Here is a 15,469-nt window from a genome sequence, read left to right as displayed (position 1 = left end):
TATACACACACACAAGGGGGAAACCCTCTAAAGGAAATTATAAAACTAGACAAATAAAAACTTTATTTTGTGGTTTTGTTTTGTAGGTTTTGTTTTTTTGTTTTTGTTTTTTACAGCTGAGCCCTGAGTAATACTTGCCCCATTTTTGTGTGTCGTAGCTCCCATTGAACTGTCCTTGCCATGTGGCTGAGAGGAGCGATTTTCATCTTGTCCCTCCCCTCCTCCCTGCAGCAGCCTCCTTTCTCCCAGGCACTGACTTGTTCATTTGCAGTTCTTGTTGCCATTTATCTGAGTCTCTCTAGGTTCTGGAACCCATTCTGCATTATTTTAGCAAGGCGGTTCATTTCTCCTGACCTCTTGCAGACTAAGTGGGGGTAATAGTGCATGGGGTCAGCATGGGATGCACTGGTCTGGGGGAGGCATGAGCCAGGAGGGTTTCAAGTGCGATGGCTTCCATCCCTACCGCTACCTGAGTCGTGACGGGATGTGGAAGAAGATGGCTGATTCTGCCCCTGTGACACCTTGGTGTCCCACCTTTGTGTTCCAGGCAATTCTAACAGGGCTTTTAAAAAACTGAATTGCAGCAAGGAGAGGGAGGGAACCCTGCGATGGGAAGTACCCTGCTGGTTGTAAAGCACACTGGCCTGAGGTGCTAGGGTGAAGGGTCTAACCCTTGATCTCAGCTTAGGTCTTAATCTCCAGGTGTGAGTTCAAGTCCCATATTGGGCTCCGCACTGGGTGTGGAGCCTACTTTAAAAAAAAGGAAAAAGCACACTGCCCTTTGTAAGGGTTCTTGGTGGTTGTGTTGATGAAGCCTTACGGGTTTGTAACCCTCCTGACAAGGTCAGGCAGGGTCCCTATGCCACAGGGTCAGCTGAAGAGCCTTGAGAGGGGGAGCACCAGTGTCCTCGGTCAGCCGTGGTGAGCGTCCTAGAGCATCCTGTCCAGACATTGTCACCTCCCTTAAATATATTTACAGCAAGACCCCGGAGCCATAGGGTTAACACAATTGGGAGGAGATAACTACCACGTAACCTAATAGGTAAGCTGGTCCTTGTTTTTAAGCTCTTTGGCCCTTGCAGGCTTATTGCTGATGGGAAAAGCCTGATTTCATTTTTCAGTCCTAGTAAATGTGGTCATTAACGCGAGAGCCCTCTCCCTTCTGCATCCCAGCATGGAGTGAGGCTGTACAAAGTTTTGCTGTGTTTGCTACAGAACAGAAGGAGGCACGTGAGTTCCTGATCCGGGCACTATTGCCAACAAGCCAGGAAGGGAAGAGGCGGTTTGTTTCCTGAGAAGTAGTTCCTGCAGAACCTTCGGTGCTCCAGAAGTTTCTACACTCCAGGGCTGTGCACACAGAGCAGTGAGCTTCCGGGTGCGTGAGACAGAGGCCCTCCCTTCACATTGGAGAGGGATCGCGGTGGCTGAGAACCCGCAGGTCACAGGTCAAGCCTCAAGCAGAGCCATTTTCAGTGCAAGCCCGTATGTGTACTTTTATGCTGTGTATGGTGAGGAGTTGGCATTTCCTTTAAAGACAATGTTTGTCAGACTCTGAAGTTCCTTGGAGGCACATGGAGTGTTTGTAGAAACGCGAATTCCTTGGGCTCTACCGTAGAGCTTCTGACTTAGTAGGTCTGGGGCAGGGCCTGAGAATCTGCATTGCTAACCAGTGTCTGGGTGAGCCTGACTCTTTTAGAGCATGTTTTTTTAAAAACTTAAATTCAATTAACATTTAGTGTATTATTAATTTCAGAGTTGGTGCTCAGTGACTCATCAGTCTTCTATAACAGCCAGTGCTCATTACCTCATGTGCCCTCCTTAATGCCCACCACCCAGTTACCCTCCTCCCCTGCAGCAACTCTCCGTTTGTTCCTGTGATTAAGGGTCTCTTATGGTTTGACTCCCTCTCTGATTTTGTCTTGTTTTATTTTTATTTTATTTCCTTCCCTTCCCCTATGATCCTCTATTGTTTCTCAAATTCCTCGTATCAGTGAGATCATATGATAATTGTCTTTCTCGGATTGACTAATTTTGCTTAGCATAATACCCTCTAGTTCCATCTGTGTTGTTGCAAATGGCAAGATGTTGGCGAGGATGTGGAGAAAGGGGAACCCTCTCACACTGTTGGTGGGAACGCAAGCTGGTGCAGCCACCCTGGAAAAGAGTGTGGAGGTTCCTCAAAAGTTGAAAATAGAGCTACCTTACGACCTAGCAATTGCGCTACTGGGTATTTACCCTAAAGATACAAATGTAGTCATCTGAAGGGACATGTGCACCCCAATGTTTATAGCAGCAATGTCCACAATTGCCCAACTGTGGAAAAAGCCCAGATGTCCATCGACAGATGAATGGATAAAGAAGATGTAATATATGTGTGTGTGTGTGTATATGTGTGTGTATTTTATTTCATATACATATATATGCATATATATATATATATATATATATATGAATACTATTTTGCCATCAAAAATCAACAAGCCTGGTTGCTGCCAATCTGGGGGCCACAGTTTGATAATCCTGCTTAAAGCTTTCCCCTTGGAGCATCTTCCAGAATAAAGGACACTCTTAACTTTTCCATGTTTTGTAGGGGGCGATCTGGGTTTTGGAGGTATGTCTTTCATGAAAAATGATACAAAATTATGAGCACAAAATTAGAAATGCTAAAGTAAATATGTATATAGGATGAGAAAAAAATCACAACAAATCACAAATATTAAAAAGCTGACAAATACCACAACAACACACATCCCATAAAAATTATAATAATGATATAATAATTCCATAAAAATTACCTGAGGTACCTCTTTTCCTACACTTTTTGCTTATATATGCTTTGATTAGTCTCTATATTTATACTTATATGAATCTGTATATATTTTGTGCCTCACATTTGTGTGCCCCTTCCCTGACATAAACACTTAACCCTCTGCTTATAGAACCTCAGCTTCCTGGCAGTTAGAGCAAAGAAAGAAAGTAGTTGGGTTCTTGGCCTCTCATTGTCTAGCCAAACCTCTTCTTCAGTAGAAGACAAGTGGTTCTGAGCCTGAAGAGTTTGTGGAGAGTTGGAGAAGAGACATTCCACTACATTCTTCATTACCTTTTTTAAAAACTAAGATCACCATAGCTAGCATTCAATTCTTAAATTTCATGTCTAACACTTGGACTAAGCTGAGGTGGGAGTTTTAGTCATTACTTCCATTTTGCACACCACACAAGGAAACAGATTCAGAGAAGCGTAGCATCAGCCAAGCGTCACCCAGCCAGTAACTGGTAGAGTCAGAATCGGAACCCAGGATTTGAACATCTGGCTGCAGCAGATTAATCATATCTGTATCTTATAGGCACCATGTGGGGCAGTTTTCGTTTTGGCTCTCTGTAAGTTGATTAGCATTGAACAGTGGTTTGTAGCCTTTTTAAAGAGCTTATAAAATTCTTCAAATAAACCATTATGTAATGGCTGAATTTTTAAAACAGATGGAAAAACAAACAACACTGCAAGCTTGTACCTCCGGTTAAATATGGGAGAGAGTGGGGAACTCTGAACTCCCCCACCTCTACCACCCAGCTCTGCTTTACAAGAACAAAATGTCCCCAAGAAACTCACTGAGATCACCATTCACTCTGTTTCCTTTACTAGTAGGGTTTTTATTTTTCAGGTTTTAATATGGTCTGCGGTCTTCCACAAAAAATGGCCTCAACCTCAACCACCAGTCTTTGTTGCCTGTCTTCTCTTAGTAGGAGGATATTCTCAAGTTCAAAGGCATGATTTGAATGACCCAAACACTTGCCTCAGCAATGGATCAGCATGGATGTGGGGGAAGGGGCAAGAGGGAGGTACAAACCCAGTGCTTCTGCCACTTAGGTGCTCAAGGAGAAATGTCTTCTCTTCAATTTATAAGAAAGCAGTAATTAAGTCAGAAATAAGTGAACTCAGGAAGAGGGGAAAGCAAGATGGTGGAAATGTAGGAGACCTAAATTTTGTCTGGTCCCAGGAATTCAGCTAGTTACCAAACCGTTCTGAACGCCTACCAACTCGACAGGAGATGGAAGAAAAGAAAAGCAGCAATTCTAGGAACAGAAAAGCAACCTCAGAACTGATTCTGAGGTGGTGTTTGGGAAGATAGACCATGGCGGGAGGGGACCTCCGGCAGCTGGCTCTCGGCAAGTGATAGAAAAGCAGAGCACAAAATCAGAACTTTTAGAAGTCTGCTCCACTGAGACACGTTGTCCCAGTGGCTAAGTCGGGGGTGGAGCCCTTGTAGGGGCAGTGTGGTCTCAGGACCCTCGGGGTCACAAAAAGGTGCCTGAGTGTAGCAGACCTCCCAGGTATCAGAGCAGGGAAGCAAAGACGAAGACAAGGAGGGGGCTCTCAGCTCAGGGTTGCCATAAACTGTGATTCATGGTACAGTCAGGCCACTGCTCTGGGAGCAGGGACCCACCAAGCAGCAGATCCTATGAGACTCACCTTACTCCCTGGGAGGAGTGGTGCGGGAGTGCACCACAGGAATCTGCTGGGTTTAGAGACTCCAAATGTGCTCGTGCACCAGAGACAGAAACACTTGGTCACAGGCTGGGTGAGCCTGTAGTGCGGCCAGGGACCAGGGAGACAGGAGGGATTAACTGCTTTTCTCTGAGTGTGCACTGAAAACTGGGGACCCAAGTGCTCAGCTCTTCTGCCAGAAATTGGGAGGCTGCCATTTCCATTCTCGTTCTCCAAAGCTGTATGGAAAGCATTCAGGGAACAAAAGCTTCCAGAAGAATTTTACCAAACATTTAAAGAATGTTTGTTTAAAAACTGTTCCAAATAATAGAAATGGAAGGAAAACTTCAAACTCATTTTATGAGGCCAGCATTACCTTGATCCCAAAACCAGACAAAGACCCCATCAAAACGGAGAATTACAGACCAATATCCTTGATGAACATAGATGCAAATATTCTCACCAAAACAGTAGCCAATAGGATCCAACAGTACACTAAAAGGATTATTCAGCACGACCAAGTGGGATTTATTCCTGGGCTGCAAGTTTGGTTCGACATCTGCAAATCAATCAATGTGATACAATACATTAATAAAAGAAAGAACAAGAACCATATGATACTCTCAATAGATGCAGAAAAAGTGTTTGACCAAGTACAGCATCCTTTCTTGATCAAAACTCTTCACAGTGTAGGGATAGAGGGTACATACCCCTCAGTATCACAAAAGTCATCTATTAAAAACCCACAGCAAATACCATTCACAGTGGGGAAAAACAGCTTTCCCTCTAAGATCAGGAACATGGCAGGGCTGTCCATTATCACCACTGCTATTCAACATAGTACTAGAAGTCCTAGCCTCAGCAATCAGACAACCAAAAGAAAAGGCATCCGAATAGGCAAAGAAGTCAAATTTCACTCTTTGCAGATGATCTGATACTTTATGTGGAAAGTCCAAAAGACTCCACTCCAAAACTGCTAGAACTCTTATAGGAATTCAGTAAAGTGTCAGGATATAAAATCAATGCACAGAAATCAGTTGCATTTCTATACACCAACAAGAAGACAGAAGAAAGAGAACTTAAGGAGTCAATCCCATTTACAATTGCACTCCAAACCATAAAATACCTAGGAGTAAACCTAACCAAAGCGGCAAAGAATCTGTACTCAGAAAACTATAAAGTACTCATGAAAGAAATTGAGAAATACAAAAAGAAATGGACTGAAAGAACAAATATTGTGAAAATGTCTATGATACCTAGTGCAATCTACACATTTAATGCAATCCCTATCAAAATACCATCAACTTTTTTTTTAAGGAAATGGAACAAATAATCCTAAAATTTATATGGAACCAGAAAAGACCCTGAATAGCCAGAGGAATGTTGAAAAGAAAGCCAAGTTGGTGGCATCACAATTCCAGACTTCAAGCTCTATTACAAAGCTGCGATCATCAAGACAGTATGGTACTGGCTCAAAAACAGACATATTGATCAATGGACATAATAGAGAGCCCAGAAATGGACCCTCAACTCTATGGTCAACTAATCTTTGACAAAGCAGGAAAGAATATTCATGGAAAAAAGACAGTCTCTTCAACAAATGGTGGTGGGAAAATTGGACAGCCACACGCAGAAGAATGAAACTGGACCATTTCCTTACACCACACACAGAAATAGACTCAAAATGGATGAAAGACCTCAATGGGACACAGGAATCCATCAAAATCCTTTAAGAGAACACAGGCAGCATCCTCTTCAACTTCAGACACAGCATTTTCTTCCTAGAAATATTGCCAAAGGCAAGGGAAGCAAGGGCAAAAATGAACTATTGGGACTTCATCAAGATCAAAAGCTTTTGCACAGCAAAGGAAACTGTCAACAAAACCAAAAGACAACTGACAGAATGGGAGAAAATATTCACAAATGACATATCAGATAAAGGGCTAGTATCCAAAATCTATACAAACTCAACACCCAAAGAACAAATAATCTAACCAAGAAATGGGCAGAAGACACGAACAGACATTTCTGCAAAGAAGATGTCCAGATGGCCAACAGACACAGGAAAAAATGCTCCACATCACTGGGCATTAGGGAAATACAAATAAAAACCACAGTGAGATACCACCTCACACCAGGCAGAATGGCTAAACTTAACAAGTCAGGAAACGACAGGTGTTGGCAAGGATGCAGAGAAAGGGGACCCTCCTACACTATTGGTGGGAATGAAAGCTGATGAAGCCACCCTGGAAAACAGTATGGAGGTTCCTCAAACAATTGAAAATAGAGCTACCTTATAATCCAGCAATCGCACAACTGGTATTTATGCCAATGACACATATAGTGATCCCAATGTTTATAGCAGTATTGTCCTCAGTACCAAAACTATGAAAAGAACCTAGATGTCCATCAAAGATGAATGGATAAGGAAGATGTGGTATTATCTACAATGGAATATTATATGGCCATCAAAAAAGAAACAAAATCTTGCCATTTGCAGAGACCTGGATGGAACTAGAGGTATTATGATAAGCGAAATAAGTCAATCAGAGAAAGACAATTATCATATGACCTCACTGATATGAGGAATTTGAGAAATAAGACAGAGGATCATAGGGGAAGAGGAGGAAAAAATGAAACAAGAAGAAACCAGAGAAGAAGACAACCATAAGAGACTCTCAATCTCAGGAAACAAACTGAAGGTTGCTGGAGTGGAGGGGGTGGGAGGGATGAGGTGATGTGTGATGGACACTGGGGAGGGTATGTGCTATGGTGAGCGCTGTGAACTGTGTAAGACTGATACATCATCGACCTGTACCCCTGAAACAAATAATACATTACAGGTTAATTAAAAAAAAAAAGATATATGAACTCAAGACTCAGCTATGTTTCAGTGAACTACAATGCAAAATTCTTGCATACCCAAAGGTTTGGCAGAAATTAACGATACCAGGTACTGGTAAGGATCTTAGTGATGGGGACACTGCCACACTGTTCGTGGAATGCAAACTTGTGCATCCACTCAGGGGAGGAGCTTGGTGTTACCCGGTAAAGTTGCCCCGTAGCCCAACTTCTGGTGGTGCCAAGCTGTGTACCACATCGACGTGGGGTTGCCATGGACTTGTGTGATGGGGTGGCTCTGGCAAGTTCATGCCTAAAGAAGTCATCTTTAACATGAGTCAGCATACTATTGGACCACTGTCCAAATTGGATCTGCCACCTGTTTTTGTTTGGTTTTGCATTGTTAAATAAAGTTTTATTGGAGTACATTCATGTTCATTTGTTTCCACATGGTCACATTTGCTTTTCCTCTACAATGACAAAGTTGAATAATTGTGAGAGACCATCTGGGTTGCAAAACCCCAAACATTCACTGTTTGACAAACAGGAAATGTTAGCCAGCACATAGTCTAGAGGGTTCCTTGCATGTGAGAACCTGTTGACACTTATTGAGACAGTTTGTAGCAGCATGGTTTGTCAAAGCAAAAAACTGAGACGCTACCCAAATGTCCATCAAAAGTAGTGATTTGTAGAGTGGACTATTATAGAGCAGAGAGGCAAGGAACAAATCGTCCATTTACACACAGGTCAAAAGCAACCCAAACTGAATTTATTGCTTAGGTGTGTAAATATGTGTGGAAAGTTATAAAGAAAACGAAGGACATGATTATCGCAGAAGTTAGCAGAGGGGCTATGCCTGGAGTGTGATGAGGATACCATGGTGTTGAGGCACAAAGGGCTGCTGGTGGTGTCCATTTCTCTCTTGGGTTCATTGTTAGCTGTCTGGCTATTTTATGTTTATTCATTATGTAGTCTCCACGATTTAGATGCTCTTCAGTGTGTCTGTCAAATTTCATAATACATGAATTTTAACATTGGAGGTGAAACTGGTCTCCCAAATTGTGAAAAGTCCTAATTCAGTTTGTTCTGGTACAGTGTGAAAACTGGCAAAATGTTGGGCAAAATAGGAAAAATAAGATCACGTGCATTGTTTAGCGGAGAAATCTACGAAGGATTTTGGACACCCTCAACCCTTTTAGTTCGGTTCCACCTATGCTACCCTTAGTCTTTCTTTCCCTTCTATGGACACCAATCTAGATGAGGGCATGTCAGTGGGTTGGTGACCATTTTTGAATAGGAGTCTAAGAGGGAAGGTCTTTAAGTTGCATGCACGTACCACCCCCAACCCTCGCTGAAAGTGATTTTTTAAGAAAAGATTTTATTTATTTATTTGGGAGAGAGAGAGAGCAAGAGTGAGAGCACAAGCAGAGGGAGAGGCCGAGGGAGAAAGAGAAGCAGGCTACCTGCTGAGAGAGAGCCCCAGGACTCAGGCATCAGTACCTGAGTCAGAGGCAGACACTTAACCAACTGAGCCACCCAGGTGCCCCTGAAAGTGATATTTGAAGAAAACAGTGGTCCACACCCCCACAGTGCTGGTAAAACTGTTCAAACACTGGATCTCAGATCTCTCAGCTCATATTTCTTGAACACCTGCTATAAACTTGCCTGGTGATTGCGAAGCGTGGAGTAGACAGGCTAGTGATGGAGAGGAGGGATGCAACTTTTCATAGCCTGGAGGAAAGGCTGCTCAGTATGGCTTCAGATTTTAGGCATGCACTTTCCAAAACCACTCACTCTGAACACAGGTCACTTCCCTCCAGCGGGCTTCAAAAGATCCTGTGCCACCCCAGCTTGATAACTTGTTGTAGGTGTCATCACTTCCACAAGAGGCCACTCTTGCTTCACTTTTTCTAACGGTGCCGGTTTAAAAAAAAAAAAAATACAGTTTTAACAACCCGTGGTACAGAAAAAAACAGTGTTGGCATGTTTTAAACTCAGCATGCAAAAATGTAATTTCATGGTCTTTTGGACTCTTGTATCGAACTCTTGGTGTGTGCTGCTAATTGAAAGATGAGTAATAGTGACGATGACAATGATGACATCGGGTATCTCCATGGGGTCTTCCTCCAGAGAGAGCAGATTCTTTCATACGCATTATTCAGTGAAGACTCACAATGCCATGTGTCTTGGGGTTCTCGGTTTCCAAGAGGGAGACTTGGTAAATACCGCAACGTGCCCTGTTTAGATGGTGATATTTCAGAACAAGGGTGCGTAAGAAAAGGGGAAATGTAGACCTCGTCTATGGGAAGTGCACCAGGTTTCCTCAGCGTTGGGTGGATGGTTTAATTTTCATTTGTTAAGTTGCTTTTGGCTTGCTATGAATTTGGGTAGGTGCACAGTTCTAGATACAACTTAGGAGGGTGACCCTCGGCACTCACAGGGCATGGCACAACGAGGAGTTTCCCAGATGACGGCTTCCTTAGGCTTTCCTTCTTCATGGTTTCTCTCCCTTGAACTTATACTCTGGATGTTAGACACTTCTGGGTCCTGCTGAGCCTTCCCTTCCAGTTACTGTCCTGCCTTCAGATTCTGTTGTCTGATTTGGCAGACAGAAGGCAGTATATCAAGTCGACATTATAGGTTTAACTCTAGACTCTGCTACTTATTGGCTGGGTGAGTTATTACCTCTCAGAATCTCAGTTTTGTTTTTGTTTCTGTTTTTCTTTCTTTCTTTCTTTTTTTTTAGATTTTATGTATTTATTTGTCAGAGAGAGAGAGTGAGCACAAGCAAACAGAGTGGCAGGCAGAGGCAGAGGGAGAAGCAGGCTCCCTGCTGAGCAAGGAGCGGATGTGGGGCTCAGTCCCAGGATCCTGGGATCATGACCTGAGCCGAAGGCAGCCCCTTAACCGACTGAGCCACCCAGGCGTCCCTCAGAATCTGTTTACTCATCAGGGTAAACAGTAAAATGGGGCTAATTATACCCATCTCACAGGGGTTTGGGGGGGTATCCTTCTCTTTCTTCCTTCCTCACCCTCAGCTGGGCTGCCTCTATGGTTGTGAGCCCTGGTTTCTGAGAGGATTGGCAGAATATTCGTTACTGACTTAGCTGCTTTCTGCTACAACCCTGCAGACTTGGGGCAGTCGTTCTAACATTTAAACGAGAATGCCCTGCTCAGTCTAAGATGGCGGGCCAGGCTGGGTCTGTGTGGCCATCTCTTCATGGAAACATGGCTGGCCACTGGCTCTCACTGTCCCCTCCCACCCTGGAGGTGGCTGAGCAAACAAGATTGTCCTCCCCATGTGGGCAGACATCCAGTCTGAGACTGACCCTCTGAACAGAACAGAAAGGCAGAGCAAGGGCAGAGCTGCTCTCTGCTGAGCCACAACGTCCATGTCCTGCCCTCAGTCATCTGGACTCCTGACTCTCAGGCTTTTGGACTCTGACTGGGAGTTCCCTCACTGGCTCCCCTCCTCGGGCCTCAGGAGTTTGCTGGGGGAAAGGGAACCACAGCCTTCATTTCAAGGCATACCTCTGGGATGGGTTTAATAAAATTTGCAAATGCAGCTCACCTAGGCTGCTTCCTGCTGTGCCCTTTTAAGGACTCCTGCCACCCAATAGCTGCCCCCAAGCTCCGTCAGGAAAACAGACAGTTAGACAAATGCAGTTTTGGTGGGAAAGCTCCTTCTCACAATGTGGTTCCTGAAACAGCAGCGGCAGCAGCAGCACCCGGGGACTTGTCAGAAATGCAAACTCAGGGGCTCAGAGCCTTAGAGAACGGGAATCCCGGGCCGGGTGGGGTGGGGGTGGGGTGGGGTGGTGGAATTTGACAATTGGCTTTAACAAGGATTCTCTACTTTCTCCAGTCGGCAGGTGCTGAGCATGTATGAAAGGTCTACTAAGACTGCTGATCATTTCCTCCCCCTCCAACACGCCTTATTGCCTAAACCATGTTATTTCTAGTCGAGAAGCAGGTTTGGTGTTTCTGATTCATTCATTCGTTTTATTGAGCAAATACGCAGCAGCTCTCACATGCTGGGTACTCTTCTGGGTACTGCGGTGTGGTGATAGCATTGTACTTTTCCAGAAATCAATCAATTTATGCTATCATTTCAGAGATGGTGAGAGCATGAGGACAGAGCAGGGAGAAAGGCTAGTGTGCTGGGTGGAGGAGGGGTCAGGGGAGGCTACGCTTCTTTCTCGGATGATACGGAAGACTCTATTTTGTCCTTTAATCCTTGTTCTGGGAGAGCACCTTGATCTTCACCCCATCCAGTTCTCGGTTCTAGAGAGGTTTCACTCTCTTTCCCCACAGAGTTGGGGGTGGGCACATGACCCAGGCCCAGCCAATCAGCATTCATCTCCCTGCCCCCAAAATTTGAGCACCAAGGCTTGAGCACCAAGCTCTTAGGTAGAGCTGCGGGGAGGAGAGAGCCCTGATCACGTTGTTTGAACCCCTAAATCCAGCCATGCCTGAAGCCCTCTTAGCTTGGTGCACCAATACTTTCCTTTTTCGGCTGGAGCCTGCTTCAGTCTGTTGGTAGCCAAAGGGTTTTAATATGAAACTCAGGGGACATAGGTTCAGGCCCCGACTCTGCCCCTTTTGGGCTGAGTCTTCACCCCTTCTGTTAAAAGTGCTGAAGCTTCGTCAGGGAGAGAGAGCCTACAAGGGAGGTGTCCACTAAGGGGTGGCTGGACTGTAGAGAAAACTAGCTTCGAGCTGATTTCTTTTGACCTTAGCTTAATGGTGTTCGTATTTCGTGTTTCAGGAATGTGTGACTGAATTCCCAATGACGGGGCGAGTGGCTGTTCTATTTTTCATCTTTATGCTGACAGTCCAGATGGTACAGTGCTCTTGCCCCTCCTCCTTCCCTCTCTCCTCACTCAGACGCGCACAAGTATGTCAGGAGAGACATTTTTCCTTTTCTCAATGAAACGTAATTACATTGAATTCATGGCATTGATGATATTCATTGTCTCAAATTACACTGTTTCCTGGTGTTGGCTTGAGAGCTGTATAATAAAGTACTGATAAGGATTTTCTTTTTCTAACCCAAATTGTATGCAGATAGATGACACCCTCTGAGGGCACTACTTTCTTTCTTTCTTTTTTTTTTTTTCAGAATTACTGAAAAATCAGCCATTTTGAGGCTAATTTACATTGCCTGTGTTTTTTACACACCCATCAGTTTCAAAATAGATTTCAAAGAGGAAAAAAGTGAAATGCTCTCAGCTCAGACATCCAAATAATTTGGCTTTAATGATATGCAAAACAAGGATGGGGGTGAAGGCAGGCAGCACATAAAGGTGCTCCCAGCTGAGGGAGGCAGGAAGCATTTCCGTAGCCTCCAACAGCTACACTGGGTCACAGCCCTGAAAGCCTGGGAAGAGGGTGGGGATTTCTGAGAAACAATGACATAAATGATATAAATCCTTATCCATAAAAATTGTAAGTTTTTTTTTTCTTTGCCTCTAAGAACCATTTTTGCCCTGTTGGTGATATTGTCTCCATTAAGGTTGCACAATCCCATGCTTACTCTGTGTGTGTCAGGCTCTCTTCTGAGTGCTTACTTGTATTAAATAGCTCAGTTCTCACAGAGACCCTATCCATTTTGGAGTTGAATGTTGCTTACGGCTCCAGGGCCAGTAACACAGTAACACAGGCCTCCCCAACTCCAAAGCCTGTTTTCACTTCTGCAGTCCAGAGAAGGCTTGTTCAGGGCATGTAGTATTGGTGCTAAGCTCCTGTGTTGAGATTGACTATTGCTAATTGATTATGCTTCTCTCTTACTGATCTGGGGGTGAGGAGCAGAACCCTTATCCACATGATGCTTTTGGTGACCACTGGTACAAAGATGGCCTGGGATCAATACCTTAACCTAGCTGCTTGAGACTTTTTTTTTTTTTTTAAAGATTTTATTTATTTATTTGACAGACAAAGATCACAAGTAGGCAGAGAGGCAGGCAGAGAGAGAGGAGGAAGCAGGCTCCCTGCTGAGCAGAAAGCCTGATGTGGGGCTTGATCCCAGGACCCTGAGATCATGACCTGAGTCAAAGGCAGAGGCTTTAACCCACTGAGCCATCCAGGCACCCCTTGAGACCTTTTTTTAAAATTAACATATAATGTATTATTTGCCCCAGGGGTACAGGTCTGTGAATCATCAGGCTTAAACATTTCACAGCACTCACCATAGCACAAACTCTCCCCAGTGTGATAACCCAACCACCTTATCCCCACCCCTTACCCCCCAGCAAACCTCAGTTTGTTTCATGAGATTTAGAGTCTCCCTCCCAATCCTATCTTGTTTCATTTTTTTCCTCCCTACCTCCAACACTCCCCACCCTGCTTCTTAAATTCCTCATATCAGAGAGATCATATGATAATTGTCTCTGTCTGACTGACTTATTTCTTTTAGCATATTACCCTCTAGTTCCATCCATGTCATTGCAAATTACAAGATTTCATTTCTTTTGATGGCTGCATAGTATTCCTGTGTGTGTGTGTGTGTGTGTGTGTGTGTGTGTGTGTGTATTACATCTTCTTGATCCATTCATCTGTGGATGGACATCTAGGTTCTTTCCATAGTTTGGCTATTGTGGACATTGCTGCTATAAACATTTGGGTTCACATGCCCCTTTGGATCACTATATTTGTATCTTTAGGGTAAATACCTAGTAGTGTGATTGCTGGATCGTACGCAGGGTTGCTGATTTTCAACTTTTTGAGGAACCTCCATGCTGTTTTCCAGAGTGGCTGTACCAGCTTGCATTCCCACCAACAGTGTAGGAGGGTTCCCCTTTTTCCGCATCCTTGCCAACATCTGCTGTTTCCTGACTTGTTAAGTTTAGCCATTCTGGCTGGTATATCATTGTGGTTTTGATTTGTATTTCCCTGATGCTGAGTGATATTGAGTACTTTTTCATGTGTCTATTGGCCATGAATGTCTTCTTTGCAGAGATGTTTGTTCATGTCTTCTGCCCATTTCTTGATTGGATTCTTTGTTCTTTAGGTGTTTGTTTCTGCCCATTTCTTGATTGGATTCTTTGTTCTTTGAGTTTGGTAAGTTCTTTTTTTTATCTTTTTTTTTTCCCATTGAGGCATTTTATTTGTCTGTATGTATTACATCCCTGGAAAAAGACTCCCAGGATTTTCCCTCCTGTGTGTTTTCATCTTGCTTCTTCATGGTCTATGATGCCAGTTGAGGTTGTCAGTACAATGAAACCAAACTGGTGGGACGGGAGCAGGTTATTCTGCCATTTTTCTAGATCTTCCAGTTGTACATCAAATCTGGAGCTGATCACTCCACACTTCTTCAACCTGCCTGTGAGGTTCACAATAATTTTCCCTGTTCTGTGATCATCAGTGATTCAAATTTGCCAATGTAACCGTGCTTCATCATCATAGTGAGAAACTGGATGATGAGTTTGGAGCACGGCCTAAATAGGTGCATTTGCCTCTCTTTTCATCATTGTTAATGCTGTAGAGAGCATCTGCCAGGACATTCATGCACACCATTATGGCGGCAAGGAAAAATGGTGGAAAGAGTGATAAGTTCTTTATAGATTTTGGATATTAGCCCTTTATCTGATGTGTCATTTGTGAATATCTTCTCCCATTCTGTTGGTTGTCTTTTGGTTTTGTTGACAGTTTCCTTTGCTGTGCAAAAGCTTTTGATCCTGATGAAGTCCCAATAGTTCATTTTTGCCCTTGCTTTCCTTGCCTTTGGTGATGTTTCTAGGAAGAAAATGCTGTGCCTGATGTCAAAGGGTTGCTGCCTGGTTGCTTCAAGGATTTTGATAGATTCCTGTCTCCCATTGAGGTCTTTCATGCATTTTGAGTCTGTTTTTGTGTGTGGTATAAGGAAATGGTCCAGTTTCATTCTTTTGCATGTGGCTGTCCAATTTTCCCATCACCATTTGTTGAGGAGACTTTTTTTCATGGACATTCTTTCCTGCTTTGTCAAAGATTAGTTGACCATAGAGTGGAGGGTCTATTTCTGGGTTCTCCATTCTGTCTATTGAACTATATGTCTGTTTTTGTGTCAGTACCATACTGTTTTGGTGATTACAGCTTTGTAATAGCGTTTGAAGTCTGGAATTGTGATGCCACCAATTTGGGTATTCCTCTGGGTATTCAGGGTCTTTT

General features: G+C 43.8%; 1 pseudogene across 1 annotated transcript; it reads right to left on the bottom strand.

Moving 5' to 3' along the window:
* Positions 1-14,426: 14,426 nt before the first annotated feature.
* On the bottom strand, positions 14,427-14,839 carry LOC309865767 (small ribosomal subunit protein uS8 pseudogene; annotated as a pseudogene). Its single transcript has one exon. The product of its transcript is annotated as a small ribosomal subunit protein uS8 pseudogene (transcript).
* Between the last annotated feature and the right edge of the window lie 630 nt (positions 14,840-15,469).

This window comes from Mustela nivalis (assembly GCF_964662115.1).
Source record: "Mustela nivalis genome assembly, chromosome: 1".
Taxonomy (NCBI): Eukaryota; Metazoa; Chordata; class Mammalia; order Carnivora; family Mustelidae; genus Mustela; species Mustela nivalis.
This window is presented reverse-complemented; position numbering and strand designations above follow the sequence as displayed.